Source organism: Neofelis nebulosa, chromosome 11 (assembly GCF_028018385.1).
Source record: "Neofelis nebulosa isolate mNeoNeb1 chromosome 11, mNeoNeb1.pri, whole genome shotgun sequence".
Lineage (NCBI taxonomy): Eukaryota > Metazoa > Chordata > Mammalia > Carnivora > Felidae > Neofelis > Neofelis nebulosa.
The window spans coordinates 2,861,137-2,879,579 of record NC_080792.1 but is presented as its reverse complement, the minus strand read 5'-3'; the positions used below and the strand labels follow the sequence as shown (position 1 = coordinate 2,879,579).

General features: G+C 51.3%; 1 long non-coding RNA gene across 3 annotated transcripts; it reads left to right on the top strand.

Annotated features, from left to right (window-relative positions):
• The first annotated feature begins 81 nt into the window (after window positions 1-81).
• On the top strand, window positions 82-17,650 carry LOC131489892 (uncharacterized). Of its 3 annotated transcripts, XR_009250802.1 has the most exons (4): window positions 82-2,739; window positions 5,700-5,798; window positions 9,953-10,090; window positions 10,640-17,650. It is a non-coding gene; the product is annotated as an uncharacterized LOC131489892 (long non-coding RNA). The 3 variants fall into 3 exon arrangements; XR_009250803.1 differs by lacking the exons at window positions 82-2,739; window positions 5,700-5,798 and having other exon boundaries at window positions 9,691-10,090; window positions 10,640-10,760; window positions 11,262-17,650; XR_009250804.1 differs by lacking the exons at window positions 82-2,739; window positions 5,700-5,798 and having other exon boundaries at window positions 9,691-10,090; window positions 10,640-16,301; window positions 17,398-17,650.
• Window positions 17,651-18,443: the final 793 nt, after the last annotated feature.

Genomic DNA, 18,443 nt, shown 5'->3' with positions numbered 1-18,443 from the left:
TTTTTTTAATGTTTATCTTGGAGAGAGAGAGAGACAGAGCACAAGCAGGGGAGGAGCACAGAGAGAGGGAGACACAGAATCTGAAACAGGCTCCAGGCTCTGAGCTGTGAGCACAGAGCCCGACACGGGGCTCGAACTCACAAACCGTTGAGATCATGACCTGAGCCGAAGCCGGATGCTCAACCGACTGAGCCACCCAGGTGGCTCTGTATTTACTTACTTTTTAAATATGCAACAACGTGAATCCCGGCTGACTTGTAGGGTGGGTGATTGGTGTTTTCCTCGTGTATGCTTCTCAATTCTTTACATGGGCATATTTAATATCCTGGAAGAAAATATTTTTTGAAAAAGCTTTGGATTGCACTGGTTAAAATGTGATAACTTGATTGAAATACAAGTCTGTTAAATCCATAAATACAGATGCAAGAAAGACATTTTTAATTTTCCAGTGACGAGTGGAGATATTTGAAACCCCTTGGTGTTTTTTAAGACGGAATTCTCTTCTACAGAATTAAGTTCTCTTTGTTTAAATGTGTTCTTGGTTTTCAAATTGAATAGAGTCCCTGGCACATACCTGTGGTTCTCATGATGTATGTGCATGTGCTAACTTCATTTACAGACAGCAGGGAGAGACGGGGCCTCTAATGCATCTTTCCCAATAAAAGGGCGTAGTCACAAAAATACTTAGTCTGATAGTTTCGTATATGAAACTCGGTCACTTACGATAGGTCCGCACGAAGGACAAGACTAAAGCTGTGGTGAAATAATTTATAAGATACATGCAGTCATGTGCTTATGAAGGAAGTAATAAAACAGTGAAGACCGTTTAGTTCAGATTTCCAAACCAGGAAACTGTGATCTACATTAGGCAGAGAGCACGTTAATTCAGTGGAAAGGGTTTTCTTTAACTGAACTATTTTTAGTGTGGACAGTCGAAATGATCTATCGCTTTGAGCTTGAAACACAAGTTGTGCGTTTTAAGAAGTAAAAGGCAACACGGTGTTAGGTACAGATATCGTCAAATAAGGCAAGCGTCGCAGCGAATGTGGGGGGACATCACACACCTGCCCCCGTGTGCCTCCCTGTGTTTGCTCATTGAGCCTGGGAAACTGAGACGGAGGTCATAGTGGACCTCAGCACACCCTGAGCCATGGGACCACAAGCGGTTTTTCCTCGGGACACAAGCAGCTCCTCGCTACATGCAGGGGTCCCGGGTGAACGCTGCCCTTGCTTGGTAAGGTGCACAGCGACAGGCAGTCACTACCCTACCGATGCCTTTGTGTTTGCAAGTTACTTGGGCAACTCGGAACACAAGAGAGATGGGATTAGGAAATGAAGAAATGCCCACGTGAGGTGGGGCCCCACGGTTTTGCCTGGCTTCTCCGTGGTCTTTGTTATTCAAATATCCTGTTGTGTAAGTACAAAGACAGGAAGTGAGTTCTACAAACCCTTACAACAGCAGCAGTCTTGGGTTTCAGATAAGTAGGTGTGCCTAGTGCTTCGGGAATTGATACATATTTAGGTTTTTTTGTTTGTTTTTTGAAAATGCTGAAAAGTACTACATTTTCTCTGGGCAAAACATCTTTGGTATTTCAAAAAAAGCCCTGACATTACTGTGTAAATAGTCTCGTTAATAACTGCCTCTTGGGCCTGTCCCAGACTTTAATTGTTTAGCTTTGCGCTTTATTTGTGTCTCTCTCAAAACACTGCCGTGTGTCTTCGGAGGTGAGAGAGAGGTGGAGCCAGTGAGCAGCACAGAGTAGGCTGTGCGTTGTTTTTGGCCCCGGGGCTGCTGGTTTTCCTGGGGATCAGACCCCCTGGGCGTGTGTGCGGGGAGAGGGACCCCCTTGCTCTGTCACCCGCGGGGCTGGCTTTCTGCAGAAAGGGGGCTGCGGTGGGAGGGTTTCCTCTGCTGCTCAGGGCCCACCCCTTCCTCTCTCAGGCCCAGAAGCCCAAGAACCCCCATGTGAGCCTTATTCACTACTCTGTTCCCATTTCCGTGCACTGGTTGTATTTTGGATTGCAGAGTTTGGAAGTCTAAACATCTTCCCGCACTGAGGAATACGCAAGGATTTTGGTTCAGACTCCAAGTTAGGAAACACCTACGGAGTTTGTGTGTTCGTAAGAAAAACTGGATGAAATGCAATAAAATGGCGGGTTGTTTTTGGGGGGGTGGGTATGGCTGTTATTCATTTTATCGACACACAGTATTTTAAGTGAGACTCCCAGGTCGTGGGATTGGGAAGCGGCCCTCCTGATTGTCCCGAATGAAACCTTGAACTGAGAATAGGGAGCGTGGGAGTTTGGGCTTTTCCAGTAGTTTCTGAGCTCTGGACTCCGGGATGGGGCATGAGTTCCCGGCTCGCCTCCGCCCCCTGCCTCCAGTGGGCCTCGAAGACGCTTCCCCTTTCTGCTCCTCAAATAAGCCTCGGCCTGGCCTCCCTGCTCGGCTTTACCCCCGCGGCCAGCGGGCCGGTGAATGAGTGCACAGTCTCCTGCTTGGACATAGTGAATGTCCTTAAGCCTCAACAAAATGACTATCGCGTCTTTAAAGTTTCTCTTAGAAGGGTCACCACATTCTGAGGAAGTTCAAAGAATATAAAATCGAACGTTCGGGGAGGAAATCGGCTACATTTTGCTCTGGTGTTTTCAGGCTGGCGATGGGCATTTAGCGCATTAATTACGCAAGACCCGCTACATTTTAAAAGTCATTTGAAGATTTGGGGAAGAGATCCAAAGGTACTATTTCAAAACACCATCAGTACAAGATTCTCGTGGCTGCTTCAGCTTTATTTTCCTTGAACTGTGTTGTTGTTGTTGTCGTTGTTACAGTGTGTGAAAGTTGTTATGTTGAAAGCCATGTGCACATTTATGAACAAATCATTTTAAATAGCTGTTTGCACAAAACTTGAACTTAATAAGCTTAGGGAGAGGGAGCACCGCCCGCCCCTTTCAAGTGGCATTAGGGAAGCCCAGCTTTAAAAGCTTAATAATCAGGCACATATAACGCTCGGTAGGCAGTCTTGTTAGAAACTCCAATTTGGTCCAAAGACAGCTTTTTTAATGTGTTTGATTTGTGATTTCTCAGAAACTGGTAAATGGTTACGGTCACATTGGTTTGTACCGGAATCGCTTGAAAACAGCCTTTGGCTGGCCGTTTTAGGCACCTGAGGGTCTGGGGTTTCTCAAACATTGAAAAAAACAAACCGATGGTCGTTTGGCCCCTGGAAGCCTTATCTTTATTTTATTTCAAGAACGTTGAACTGCAGACGCACATCGCAGCACTGTAATAAGTGTATACTTATCTGTGTACGATATTGTATTTACATGTTTTATTAGATTTTAATAACGTGATCTTCCCGCTGTGATTCTGTGGTGGTTACGGTTTGTTCTAGGAGTCCTACCCTTTGCTTACGTGTGACAACAAATTGATCCTTTAAGTATTATTTAATGGCCTTCGGATTTGATACAGAATCTATTCACGCTCATTCCACGGACTTTGCAACAGGACAGTCTATCCGTGGAACTGTCAGACTCCCCAGGAAATAATAGCTTCTGACATTTGCAGTGTTAAAATATAGGATTAATGATCAGCTTTTAATGTGCAAATTAAGTATTCAGTACAAGAGTCCTTGCCTTTCCTTTTCCCGGTTTTATTTAACCCAGATGCTCTGCTGAATTCAGAAGCATGGGTTTAGTCTCCACCTAACCCAGCTCGGGTCAATGAGCTGCTAACTAGATTTTGGGGGGAAAATGGGAAATTACAAGACAGACTCCTTGGAAAAGTGGCATATTTCTAGCTCCACTGAAATGCCGTCAAGACCTCAGAGAAGTTAATGATTAACTGTAAAAACCGCAAGGCCCAAATCTCAGTCCCCAAAGTACAAAAGCTGACACTCAGCTAAGCACTGCACGGCCTTCCTCGCCGTGGGGCCCCAGCCACCTGACGTGGGAGCGGAGGGCAAGTCCACGGCTTCCGTGTTCTGTAAGAAACGGTTCTCTCCCCTTGTCCTGGGTCAAACTGGAAAAGAGGCTTTCTCTCCCCTGAAAACCTCGGCATTGTCGCTGGCTTTCCTTAAGCCTTAATAACATTCTTCTTCGTCAGCCGATCCTAACAATTCCATAGAGTGTTCACTCATGGTTACCTATTAAAAGACGAGTTATATGCACTAAATTATATGGTTAAAAACTATCACCTATTTTTGTAAGTGGGAAAAACCATTTTAGACTAGAACGCTAAAAGGAGCTGTGTGTCTGTTGTCTCCGCCACAAGAGGCAACATTTATTTTGCGAAGGGTACTTGCATGGCAGTGACGTTTCACTGCTGATACCTCTGCTAAACGAAGTCCCTTTCTTTCTTGAAGAAAAGATTATTTGCCGTTTTCAAACCATCTCCTTCTGCCTTTCGGTGGGCTCTTCGTTTCTTTAGCTGATCTTTTAGAAAGTTTATTTATTTTTGAGACACAGAGAGAGAGAGAGAGAGAGAGAGAGAGAGAGAGAGTGGGGGAGGGGCAGAGAGAGGGAGAGAGGGAAAGAGAGAGCACGTGAGCAGGGTGGGGGGTGGGGGAGGGTCAGAGAGAGAGAGGGAGACACAACATCCGAAACAGGCCCCAGGCTCCGAGCTGTCAGCAGAGCCGGGATGCGGGGCTCGAACTCGCGAACTGTGAGATCGTGACCTGAGCTGAAGTCAGAGGCTTAACCGACTGAGCCCCCAGGCGCCCCTTAGCTGATTTATTTGTTATCATGTGCACCAGCGACTGGCAAGGCTTTCTCTGTCATCGCTGCGTTGTTTGAAATGACGTGTGTGGCCTGGTAACGTGGATTCACGGGGCACTCCCACGTTCCACACCAAGGACAGTGGCGCCCAGGAGCCTTTCCCGGCCGCACGCAGTAGCTCACCGCACATTTGCCGCCAGCAGAGTCTTGGGGTCACTCTTTAAATCAAGGTCTCCGGGCGAACCGGAGAAGTACAGTTCCAGGACCGGGAGCTTCGGTCATAACAAAGTGCCTCTAAATGGCTCCCAGGCTCCCTCTTCGTTACTTCAGTAACAACACCAATTTAAATGGACACAACTGATTTCTAAAAATTCCAAGCAATATATTGTTGATGGCCTTTGAGACACATAAGCCATAGATAAGCTAATCTTAACCGATTCTCTTTCCGGGACATTTGGATATGCGGCCGCGAGAGGCAGAGGTTTACAGAGCATGGTTTTTAAAAATTTTTTTCAACGTTTTTTATTTATTTTTGGGACAGAGAGAGACAGAGCATGAACGGGGGAGGGGCAGAGAGAGAGGGAGACACAGAATCGGAAACAGGCTCCAGGCTCCAAGCCATCAGCCCAGAGCCTGACGCGGGGCTCGAACTCACGGACCGCGAGATCGTGACCTGGCTGAAGTCGGACGCTTAACCGACTGCGCCACCCAGGCGCCCCCAGAGCATGGTTTTAAATTAGCACGGCATTCACTGACACTGGATTATTAACACTAATACACATGTGCACCTTGAACAAGGCCCTTGATCTTAACCAGCGAAAACCTGAACCCGTTCCTGAACAGAGACTAAACTCTGTTTGTAATGAACATTCAGCCAGAGTCCCACGTGTGCTGGTTAATGGGGCAGGGAGTTTGGGGGCAAGTGGGTTCAGCAAAGGGGCTGGTGAATCCCATGGCGTATTAAAGGCCGCCTTTCTTTTCAGTGTTGCGAGACCGACGGCCTTTCATGTTGAATCAAGACGCTTCCCACTCACAGAAGTGCTTCTGACCTAAGTGGAAATTGAATTCAGGCCCAGCAGCAGGTAAGAGTGCCTGGTCCGGGGTGTGGGGAGTCTTAGGGGGTTCTTTCTCCAGGGGTTTTGAAAGCAAAGTTGCCTTTCGGAGAGCATGACGCGGTGAACGCTGATGTGACAGACCGAGCCCGGGAGGCCACATCACAAACACACGCCGGCCAGAAATCCTTATTAATGTCACTGAGATCACTTCAAATTTATGGTATCGACAGCGATGCGAATAATGATCGCACAAGGGCCGTAATGACAGGACCCGGCAAAGAGGGTCTGTTTTCTTCATCTGGATTTTTATTTTCTGTAATACGTGAGAAAACCGAATCGAGGGATGGGCTTTCGTGGTTGCCAGGAAACAGGTGTTTACGTTGTGAAGATAAGTGTTTGTCAAATATCAGTCATTTCAACCACCCTTTGGGCATCTTCCGCTCCGCAGAGGTGCCCGCTGATAATGGCCGGCACTGGTATTATGATCTGCCAGCAACATCACCCAGAGAAGTTTCTGGCGAGGGTTCCTTTCTGTCGCATATAGATGTCCAGGCCTCTGTCAACTCTGCACCAGCCAAAGCCCTGAAACGATTTGGGGGAAGTCAGTATTCCAAGAAAGGCTTTTCCTCAGAAGAAAACCCGGTTTCACACCTGGGTTGAGGATCTCTGTCAGGACGAGCCCTCTCGGTCTTTCCACCGAGAGGGAGACACTTGCCAGAAAAAGCGAATTAACTGCGTTAAGCTTCGAAAAGGAAAATTAAGCTGGCTTTAGCATTTTTTCAACCTGTTTTCTGTTACCTGGTAACACCTTTTAAGGGAAGTTAAAAACACTGTAGTTCTTCAAAACCTAAGTGGAAAATTGGGGTAGAAACTATCTTCAGCCATGGAACAACTGCTGTCTCAGAAAGTCTCTAACGCCCATAATTCTATTGAATAAATGCCAAGAAACACCCAGCAATCGTCAAGATTAACTGGTAAATCAATCCCGTTTTGAAAAATCACTGAAACGCCTGATGCCAGGCATCTGACCCTCTCCTACCCAATGTGTTGCTGATGTGGGGTTGTCCACACGGCCTTGGGGTCCCCAAACCTTAAGTCAAATAGGACTACAAGCTGATTAGCGCCCAGCAGGATGCACACCAGTGACAGGAAAGTGACAATCTGCACAGAATTCACTTACGCTTCTCGAGAACAGAGACTGAGAGGCGTGCCCTGACCACTGGGCAGGAAAGACAGGGATCATGTCCCCACTAGCCTCAGATGTCAACTACGATCAGCTTCTAGTTTCCAAAGTAACAAAATAAATGATTAATTAACACTTAGACGTCACCATGTACTTTTCGCATTTAGAAATCTGCGTAGCTGGCCCATCCGAAACACCGTTAAGGACATCTTTCAATGGCAATGTCCAGGTACCGCCTTCTCAAATATTTATCGTCTTCCAAGCTTTTCATGTCCCTTAGAGACTGGTCAGCGGTCCTTTAACCAGCATCAAATACATCATGAGAAAAGAAACAAAAACAAAAGACACAAATGAGACCGAGAAAAGCAGAACTTAGAAGCTGTCTGTCTGTCTGATTCTCGGACGGTTGCCTAGGCAGTTTTATTATTTTAGAAACCACACGAAAGAACTGTGTATTAGTTAACGTATTCATTCTGGAGAGAAACGGCCCCAGCCAGTGGCTGTCTCACGGCGTCAGGGAAAGCCGGGTCATCATTCCCCCGCACAGGACGGCGGGGAGCAGGCTGTCCGCGCAGAGCCAGGGGCTTCTCCTGGGGTCCTCACTGGTGGGTTCTCGGTGCCTCTCTCGGCTGCTTTATTCACCAAGAAGAGCGCGATGTGGGGTCGAGGCAGTGACGTTGTCCCAGTAGGAGCACGAAACCTTCCACATTTCCACCGCCCAGAGCTCCGCGTGGGCTGGCTCGGAGCCGAAAGCCGAGTGGCCCCGCAGGGTGACGTGTCTGCGGAGGGACGGCGCGCCTGCCTCCGGAGTGCGTGCGTGCACCTGCAGCCTCACTGCGGGCAGCGACGGGGAGCCCTGCCCCGCCCGGCACCCTGGCACCAGGATCGTGTGTTCGGCTGGAGTCCTAGCCTTACCTGGCCGGACTTTCCCCGGGGCCCGGCTGCCCGCTGCATCACCATAGCAATGGACAAACACGGTGAGAGTCGAAGGGCCCCGCAGCTGCGGAAACCCTGCCCTCCTGGCCGCGCCGCGGGAGGGGCCGGGCTAATTTCCATGCGGCGTTTGGGGATGTTGGGATTCAGAGATCAAAGAAGGTCAAAAGGGGGCCGTTGGAATGGCAGATATTTATTGTGTTTAATATAAATACAAACGTGTCCGAGAAGAGAGACTGAAACCTTAACAGGCCTGTGGATGGCGTTTGGTAAATAGAAAAGAACACATCTTGAAAGCAGGCGGCTGGTGAAATTGACTGGCACTGCAGAAGCTGTCGTGATTTAGACTGGGACAAATTAAGACAGCAACAATCTTCACCGACATCGAACATACAAATTAGTTGAAAACCTTGAGGAAGACGTCTAGCTGCACTTTAGAAACGCTTTGGGAAACCTTCTGGCCACAAATGCAAACACAGCCCAGCGCACTTGAGAAATTTCTGGTCGCCCTCCTTAGCTGCGCTCGTATCATTAAGAGTGTTTGTTTCATACCATTAACTGTGCAGTCAAGTTGGAGCCCGTTAAAAGGCATTAATTTGACAAATTGTGGGATGGGGGTGTGAGTGCCGGCTGGAGAAAGGGGCTTTGTGTTTCGGGGTCTCCATTAGTGAAACAATAAATAAGGCTATGGTAAAACTGATATGATGGGAAATGACTTCTATTCAGTTAACTCAATTATTAGTGCTAATTGGGGCCAGGTGAAGCATGGATAATTGAAATTCGCAGATAATCCAAAAACCTCTATTTAACCAATAACTTCAAACTTCTTCCCCATCAAACCAATTACCAGAGGAGCTAACAAATAGAAAAAATGGATTAAATTGAATTTTGCCTCCCCAAAGATTACCACTATGATGTCTTTCTATTGATTAATCCACAACAAGAGCCAAGGGTTGACTGCATTCAAGAGACTGAGTTACAGACAGTCCCCAACAACTGAAAAGGAAAAGGCTACGTCCCAAAGTTGATGACTCCACTACCTGAAGCTCAGAATGCTTTTTCACAGAGCACCATATTCCTCAGGGGCTCTGAGGCAGCCCCGAGGGGCCAACTGGTGACCTAGTGACACTGGAAATATATTTAGCATCCTAACTCCTTTAATGAATCCCCTCTGAATCCTAAAGCCTTATCCTCCAGCCCCGAAATCTCTCTGAGCCCTAAATCTAAGGGTTTTTTTTTAGTTGAGGTAAATTCACATAAGGTTAACCACTGTGAGTTGAGTGTGCACGTCAGTGACATCTAGAACATTCACGAGGCTCTGCGACCACCCGCCTCTATCAACTGTCTCGACATTTTCATCGCCCCTGAGAGAAACCCCTTTGGGACCCTCAGCAGCCACTGCCCGTTGTCCCCTCCCCCCAGCCCCTGGCGACCGCAGATCGACTCACTGGAGCTGTGGGTTCCCCTGTTCTGGACATTCCATGTCAACGGAATCGTGCAACATGTGGTCTTTCGTGTCTGGCTTCTTTCACTGACACAATCTATTTAAGGTTCATCCGTGTGATCGCGTGTGTGAGGACGGCCTTCCCTTTTACTGCCAAATGACTCTCCGTGGTCTGGACGGACCACTCGTTCTTGACCCACCTGTCAGCTGATGGACGCTTGGGTTGTCTCCATCTTGCGGCCACGTGCAACCGTCACCCCTAAGGTTGCACCCTGACATGCCCTGCCCTCGGAGGAAATGGGAAGTGGAGGGGGAAGGGTGGACAGGAGCTCGGAAGCAGGGGGGGCCCCTGTGGAGCGTGGGGAGGCTCCTCCCGTGCGCCGGGCCGCGGCACTCCCAGGCACTGGCCTCTGGGGCGGGCAGCGTCCCTCCCACAGGGCTGCCGTCGGCAGGGACATTCCGCTAGAAGCATCGACAGTGAGGGATAATTCGAGACAGCGTCAACCATGGTGGAGAACACAGGGAGACATGGAACCCGTCAGAGAGGGGCACGAGGGAGGCCGGAGGAGGCCCGCTGGGGGCAGGTAGCTCCTTCAGATTCGGGTGTCGCTGGTTCCCAAGACGGAGAGCAGAACTGGACTGACCCAGCGAGAAATCTGGCAAGTGTCCTTGGCCTGTTCTCCACTTTTCTGAAAACACAGGCGCCAGGAGAGGTTTCCATAGCAGCTTCCAAATTGGACACCAAACTTCGCTCAGCAGGTAATTCTGTTCCCCCAGCGCGTGACCTGGGTTGTCCCCGTGCCCATCAAACCCGCACCTCACGCAAAGTCCTCCTGCCTTAGAGCCCTACGCCTCCGTGCTCGGCCCACCCTCTGCCTCCCTCTGCACCCTGCGTCCTTGCCAGGACGGGGGAGGCTGGCCGGCGGCCACAGCACATTCCAGAAGGCCAAATGCAAGGTCTTCCCTGGCTTCCGTGGTGTGCGCTTGGCATTTTTCAACGACTTCTGTTGGCCAATGTTCTTTATGGTAGAACAGGATGAGCTACATCATTTCTGACTGTGCAATTTGACACCTGCTGTATGTGTTATATATATACAAGTGTGTCTAGAGAGAGCGATATATGTGTGCACATGTGTGTGCCCATATGCACAAACGTAATTTTGTGATGACGGTTATATTTATCCCTGTTTTGCTTTACTTATTGCATAAACTTCATTATAAATTCAAAAAAGAAAATTGGTCCAAAATCCAATCACACCGGCACATTAACACTGAGTTTTTCATATTTCCTTTCTGTTGTTGTCACAGGACATTGACAGTTTTCCATTTCTCCTTTTCCACGTTTCGTCACTTTTCTTGGCGTCCTGCAGTTTGTAAAAGGTACAGATGGCGGCCGCCATGCTTGCGGGCGCTGAAGGACCGGGTCAAGGTAAGGACGGCCCCTGCTGGGTCTGCTCAGTCCCAGCCAGGCTGCAGGAGGAGTCGGGGGGCAGCGAAGGGGTGCCCCCAGATGTGCGCCTGCCTTTCTCGTGCAGTGAGTCAAGCGCTGTAGATGCCAGGGGCCCCAGCTTCCTCATGACAGTGGCCAGGCCGGTGGGGGAGCCCCTGGTGTCCCCTCCATTTTCTTAGTGACACAGTGGGCAAGACCTGTCCCTCTGCCACTGCAGGGACGCCTGTGTTTCTCAAGTGCACAGGGCTGAGTTCCAACTCACTGCCTCCCGGAGCCTCCAGGGTCCCAGACCCCCTTCCGATCTTACGCGCAGGTCGTCCCTGGTTCGCCCTCTGTCAGGACTGGGCAGGACAGTGCGGCGGGACACTTGGGACAAATAGTTAGCAGGCCGATCCTGGAGGGCCTGGCTCCTGCCCTCCTCAGTTACCTGCCTTGCCGTTGGCCCACGCGGACCCTGAGCCAACCGGCCCCTTTCTGAAGCCCAAACCAGGTCCTGGGAGCCGTGGACAAGTCTGTCCCCTGGACAGACTGCAGACCCAAGCTCCGCTTCTGGGCGGCCCCAAACGGCCGTAGTCATCCTTTGTTTCTGCTTCTTCGCCCACCTCGCTGAATCTCCGTCAGTCTCCAGAGAAGTCTCCGTGCCTTCCCCAGTTCCACCATGCTGCCCAATGACATGTCTGCAGGTGACACGCTGGCACGTTGTTAACAGGAACAGAGTTGACACCAACTTTTACTCTCCTCTCTCCTCCTCCGAATCACCTGCCTTTCTCTCCCGGCCTTGAGGGGCGGTGCACCCCTCTACTGCTGAGGTCAGTCTGTCCTGGGTCCTTTTCACCATCATCATCTATGGTCAGGTCATTTCCCACCCACTCAGTTTTTATTCTTCTCTTGGTCGACACGCGTGTCCACATTCTTCCAGCTGGAAAACCGGCCACAAGGACCGGGGAGGGCGTCCCAAAGCCCCTGAGCGCCCGGCGCCTCCTTACCCTGCGATCCGGCTGCGGAGACCGCACTACCGCGTGAACCGTGTGGCAGATGGACGGCAGGTGCTAAGGAGGAGGTTCACGCAGGAAGTGTGCGTGGGTGCGCGGGACGCCCCTCAGAACACACGCGTGTGCACCCCGAAGATGACACCCAGGCCGCTGACCCAGGAGCAGCTTCTACTGCCTTCCTTGTGCCCTCGTCCGTTTCCCGTACTTTCCCCGAGCAACACGTGAACACACGGCGACTTTTAGCGAGCACTGAGCTAAGAGCTGTAGTGCGTTGGCTCATTTAACTTTTCCAGCTGCTCTGAGGATTGTCCCCTTAGGACCCCTGTCTTATAGACAAGGGAGCTGATGCTTTGAGCGCCCGAGAGGCCTCCGGAGCCGACCGCCCCCCCCTCCCCCCCCCAGTGCTCTCACACCTGTGGCTGTGAAGCAGGAGCAGGTCCCCATGGCCAGGGCTGCTGGGACGTACACCCGGAAGAATTGAAGGAGACGGGATGGGCGGCAGCAGAAGGTGGGCGAAGAGCCCTGAGCAGGGAGAGCCCTCACATGGACCCATCACTGGAAGTGGGCGGCGTCTAGGGGGCCTTCGTAAGCTTGCTGGGCAGGTCCCTCCAGGCGAGGCGACTCTCGGAGGCGTCCTCAGCTGTAGGCTGTCACCACCCTGGAGGGGTGAGGGGTGAGGGGCTTCAGTTCCGAGGGGGATCTGGATGGCCCGCTGTGTGCCCACGACAAACACCCATGGACTCTCGAGGGCACAATCAAATCTCACTTCCCCCAGGGAGCGTTCCTCGATTACCCTGATCAGGATGGGCCCTAACGACCCCACAAAAATACCTTGTGCCCGCTGGGTGATTACCTTCTCCCTTCCCCCCGTCGGGCCCTGGTGATCTCCAATCTGTCTTCTCTCCTGGACATCGCCTACAAGAAGAACCACGGTACGTGTCCTTCTGTGCCTGGCCTCTTTCACTGGGCAGAGTTTGTCAAGGTTTGTTAGCACTGCATTTTTGGGTCTCCCCCAAATTTATGTGTTGAACCCTTAACCCCCGGTGTGATGGTATGAGGAGGTGGGGCACTGGGAGGTGATTGGGTCATGAGGGGGATCGGTGCCCTCATAAACCACGGGGAGCCATGGGATTTTTGTCCGCCTGGGGAGCACACCGCGAGGAGGCATCATCTACAGGCCAGGAAGATGGTCTTCACCAGATCCGGGCTCTGCCGGCACGTCCCTATCAGACTTCCAGCCCCCAGAACTGTGACAGATACGTGTCTGTTTATTCAAGCTGCCGTGCCTGGGATACTGTGCTAGGGACGCCTGAGTAGATTAAGCAGGTGCATCCCGGGAAGTGGTTCGGGACCTGGGAGCAGCTACAGATGCACAGCTACCTTCAGTAGCAAGAGTGATGGTTATCGTATAAAATTCATCATCCAGGAGCACCTGGGTGGCTCCCTCAGTTGAGCGTCCGACTCTTGGTTTTGGCTCAGGCTAGGATCTCGCGGTCCGTGGGTTCGAGCCCCGCGTCCAGCTCTGTGCCGACAGCTCAGAGCCTGGAGCCTGCTTCGGATTCTGCGCCTCCCTCTCTCTCTGTCCCTCCCGCGCTCACACTCTGTCTCTCTCTCTCTCTCTCTCTCTCTCTCTCTCAAAAATAAATAAACATTAAAAAAATAAAATAAAATTCTTAATCTGTACCTCGGCCATCAAAAGGACAAAGCCCAGATGATACGCTGCATAAAATAATCACCACCCTTGTTGCTGAAGAGAATTGTATGTTCACACCTGCTCCCTGGCCCCACACTGTGCCCTTGGCTGTCAGATCCTTGGCTCTTGGGATCTCTCACATTGGCTCTTGGGATCTCTCTTGGGATCCCAATATTTTAGGGAAAATATTGAAAAACAGGTAGCAGTAACCGTTTCAATATTTTAGTGTATGTATTTCTTTTATTTCAATTGTTTGTTAAGTTTCAAGCGTGCAATATAGTGGTTCCACAGTGTTTCTCAGTGCCGGTCACGATAGGGGTATGCTTAGTCCCCATCACCCATTTCACCCACCATATGTCTTATTTTTAAGGAAATATATACATCCACATGATTTGTCATAAAGTTCAGCTCCCACACATCCTGAGGAGTTTTATAGCATCCGAACTCTTTTCGATACTCATGGGATAAAGCCATCGTCAGCTCGGTCTTATTGTCAAATATCCTTTCTTTCTCTGCTACAGGAAATGTGTTTCTTTATAAAAGGGTCAGTTGAGGAAAACTCTCACTTATTCTCGTCCTTCTGATGAAATTTTCCAGTTCAGAGTCCGCTGCACCCGCACCAGAATGCCATATGCTTGTTAGCGCATCGAGTACCTTGAGGCTATGATTAGGCACCTGCACCCCGTTTCTTAAAACCTCTGCCTTCAAAAGTTATGGGCAGAAGACAGAGGACCTGCTTCTGTGGCTGAGCTATGTGACTCACTGTGCCCCTGGGCCTTGAGAGAATCTGCACCCATGAATCGGGGATGCGGTTGGTGTTTCTAGAAGGTCACAGGACATGGCTGTTCTTCAAGATTTGGCAGGGGGGGCAGGAATCACTCTGAGTCTCGTGGGGGGTCCTGGCTCTTCTGACCACTTGTGCTGGGGGGTGCTGGCCCGTGGGGCAACCGGCTGAAACCACAGCAGCCTGGAGACCAAGGTCCAAGCAGGGGGACAGCAGAGGCTGTCCGAGGAGGAAGGGCCTCCCGTGTGCTTCTAGACCTGGCTGTCGTGGGGCGAGGGCCACGACGTCAGGCCTGTAGCAGGCCAGCTGGCAGAGGTCCCCAGCTGCCACCCGAGTCTTACCTCGTTCTGGTCTGGGGGACACTGCTTGTCGTGGCCTGACATGTTTGGATCTGTTAAGAGGGAACCTTTTTTCTCACAAGACACAAGAACAAAGCGTGGGATTAGTTTTACGTGAACTTGGATGTTCCCATTTAGCTGATAGGAAAAGCACGGCGTAGCGGCTAGAAACAGTGCTGGCTCGCCCACTCGGCACCTGTTAGTAGCCCTGCTGGGCCTCAGTCTCTCCATCTGAACACAGGGACGACGAGGGTGCCGAGGCACCCAGGTCCACGAGCCTGGTGTGAGGCTTAAGCCAGATAATGTTTTTAAGGCACTCGGGACAATGCCCAGCACAACGTAAGTGCTACAGACAAGTTCTGTGCAATAAGCCCGTTCAAAAATACACACCAAAGCGCGTTGACAGGTGTCAGGAAAGGGGGCAGCGACTTGACCTGCCGTGGGGAGAAGATCATCTCCTCCCGCGCCCTCAGCGTATTCCCTTGTAAACCGGGCGTGAAGCACGCGTGTGTGTTCGTGGGCGTCCCTCCGGGGGTTGTGGCGCTCCGATCGTGGGCGCCCACTGGCCACTCGCCCTGGAAAAAGTCAGCCAAGGAGGTCAGCAGAGCACGGGAAGGAGGACCTCAGGAAACAGTGTGTTTTCTGAGGCTGGTGGGTCAAACACAACTGGCTCTCGTTTGCTGGTTTCTGTCAGCGACTGTCTTCCGTGGAGCCGACAGGCAGCCTGACAGGTGCAAGAGGAGGTCTGTGTCCAGAACAAGACAACCTCAGGTCACTTCACGCCCCTCCTGGGAAGGCGTTCGCCCGCACGTGGGGGCCCAGTGGTACCAGGATCGGCCCTTCCCCGGGGCACGGCCGCCTCCTCTCAGCCACGGTGACCACGTTGTAGAGAGAGCAGGGCACGCATGTTTGACACTGGCCAACGCATGGATCCCAAGTGACTGTCCCAGAGGTGCCTCTGTTTACCGGTGAATCATCTCTGCTGAAGCCGCTGAGAATTCACATCCGAGGGAAGAAAGCTGTCCAGTCCCAGGTAATTCGTGGAACGCTACTTGACGGAATTTGCTTATAATATTAACAATTCCTGGGGCGTCTGGGGGGCTCCATCAGTTAAGCGTCCAATTCTTGACCTCGGCTCACGTCATGATCTCGAGGTTCATGAGATCGAGCCCCGTGTCGAGCTCTGTTCTAACAGCGTAGACCCTGCTTGGGATTCTCCTTCTCTCCCTCTCTGTCTGCCTCTCTCTCTCTCAGAATAAATAAAACATTAAAAAAACATTTTGAATATCTCCCAGGAAAATACAGCATTTAGGAGCTTTGTAAGTCCGCACGAAGGCAACATTAGAACTTCACACAGAGCACCCCAAAATGAGGTGCTGGGACAGGGAGCAAGACCAGTGTCATCGCATGGGCTGTGGCTATCAGTTTTGATTGCTGGTTAACTGAGGGTCCGGGCCGTGAGGCAGTCAGGGCGGCAGGTCTGATGGGCATTAGAGACGGGAGAGTCTAGCACGGTTACTCTGTAATATTCAACAGAAACTCCCACCGCCAGGACAAAGTCGACAACCAAGGCTCCCGCGGTCACCGGCAAGCACTGCAAACACTCCAGGACCTGGGGCCAGTGACTGAGAATAGTGTCCCTCTGTCACAGAGCTGGCCACTCTGGAGGGCAGGCCGACATCTGGACGCACACATTGGGTCACGGGCAATGTGGTAAGTGAGGACACGAAGGGGTCATGCTGTGTGGGAGAGCTGGGAAGGCTTCTCAGGAGGATGGCCATCGAGTGGGCAGGCAGGTCCCATCCTAGTGGCCACAGCATTGGTGCAGATGGGTACGTGTCCCGGTGGTGCTGTGGGGGAGGGGCAGAAGGGACTCGTCTCCCTGGCTGGGGAGGAGGAGGTGATGGGGTGTGGGTGGAGGGCAGAGACTGATGGACGGCAGGGCTCTGTCTGGGACAGGGAGAGACGGCCCCAACAGTTGGGTTTCCGTGTCCTTCTCCCTCGTTCTAGCCCAAGGCCATCCTCTGGCCAGCACACAGCTGGAGTTAATAGCCAGCTGTATATAATCCACGTAACCTCAGCTGGGCTAAGGCCAGCTGGGGTTATTTCGGAATTTCAGTAAAGTAGCCACGAATCAAAATGGTATCTGTTTACTCCACTTGCCCCTAAGGAGATACGATCACGTTCCCTCTGGTCCTGCTTCTGTGTGAAGGTCCGTGTGACTTCAAAATCAGCTTTAATATGGGCAAAAATGGGGGCCCCTGGGGGGCTCAGTGAGCTGAGCATCCGACTTCGGCTCAGGTCATGATCTCACAGTTTGTGGGTTCGAGCCCCGTGTCGGACTCTGTGCCGACAGCTCGGAGCGCGGAGCCTGCTTCGGATGCTGTGTCTCCTTCTCTCTCTGCCCCTCCCCCGCTCACGCTTTGTCTCACTCTGTTTCTCAAAAATAAATAAATGTAAAAAAAATTTTTTTAACATGGGCAAAAATGTTTGAAACGTCAAGATGGGTAGGACAGCGAGCAGTCTCATCTACAGGTATGACGCGTTTCCACGTCTGAGTGCAGATTTAGGGGACACTAATTAAATTGGCTAATTTTATGTGTGGAGCAAAATGCAGTCCCCACGTCCCCCCTTTTCATCTTACTCATTTCCTAGGAACTAGAAAATTACATAGCATTTAATTTAAGAGTCAAAAAAAAAAAAATAGCGAGTGAGGAAAATAGGTCCAAAAATAGATCTGACATTTTCAGTGTATTTACAAGAATAGGCGGTTTGACTTTTTACCGTTCCGTTATCTTTGTGCTCCGAGCACTAGAAGAGCGGTCCGATTCTGCGTTGGAAGAGACGAGCGTTTCACTTGACGATCCCGTAGAAAGATGACGTCCTCCGCTTCCGCAGACCTAGTGGTTTCTGTGAGACTCCCGGCCGATGGGCGTTAGCGGGTCACATAATAAGTGGTAAGACGTGAGCAAGTGAAATTTCTCCCAGAACGTGGCTCCTAGCCCCTCTGTGGTTTGAATATCTCCGCGTGCACAAGTATCTTTGTTCTCTCTGAGTTTGGAGCCAGTACGGAGCTCAGGTGCATCCGCAGTTAAGCTGCCGAGGTGCTATTTTTATTCGACTTGATAGAAAACCACCGAGTCAGAATCCCATCCGATGGGACGCCCTCAGACGCTGCCCGCACATCGCAGAGTCCTGTCTCAAGCCTGCTGGGCCCTCCTGCCCGAAGGAGTCTGTGTCCTGGACCGTCAGCCCCCACTCCGAGCAAGGAGGGAGCAAGCCTGCCTCCAGAGCCTGCAAAGGGCACTTCCTGTCTGTCTCTCTGTGTCGTCCATCCGGAAGGGTCTCAGCAGATTATGTGGAAGGGGAGGGAAGGAAGCCTGGCTTCTCTCCTGAACCCCAGAGAGATCTCACTTTATGGGCTGGGGAGTGAAGGGGCAGCTATAGACAGGGCAGAGGTGGCTGGACCCTAAGTTGGGGGACAGACGCAGGAGCCTTTTGAATTCTTCACATCCGTATACCTGTCGCACACACCTTCTCCTACACGTGAGGAGCGGCCCGGGACCAGTGTGGAACGTACAAGTTTCCCCCAACTCCCAGCTTCCTTTACTGTCCTGTTTGTCCCGCATCCTACGGAGTTCTTCACTGGACAGACCTGGACCGTCTCTTTTCTTTACAGCCAAGACAGAGTTAGGACAACAGGAGGCTGCAGGACGCTCGTCTGGGGACAGTGCCGTCATTTTTAAGCATGGATGTTTGTGGACATACCTCACCTAAAATCGCTACAGAGCCTACAAAAACACGGGTCACCGGGCCCACCCCCGAGGATATCTGATTCAGCACATCTGGGGCTGC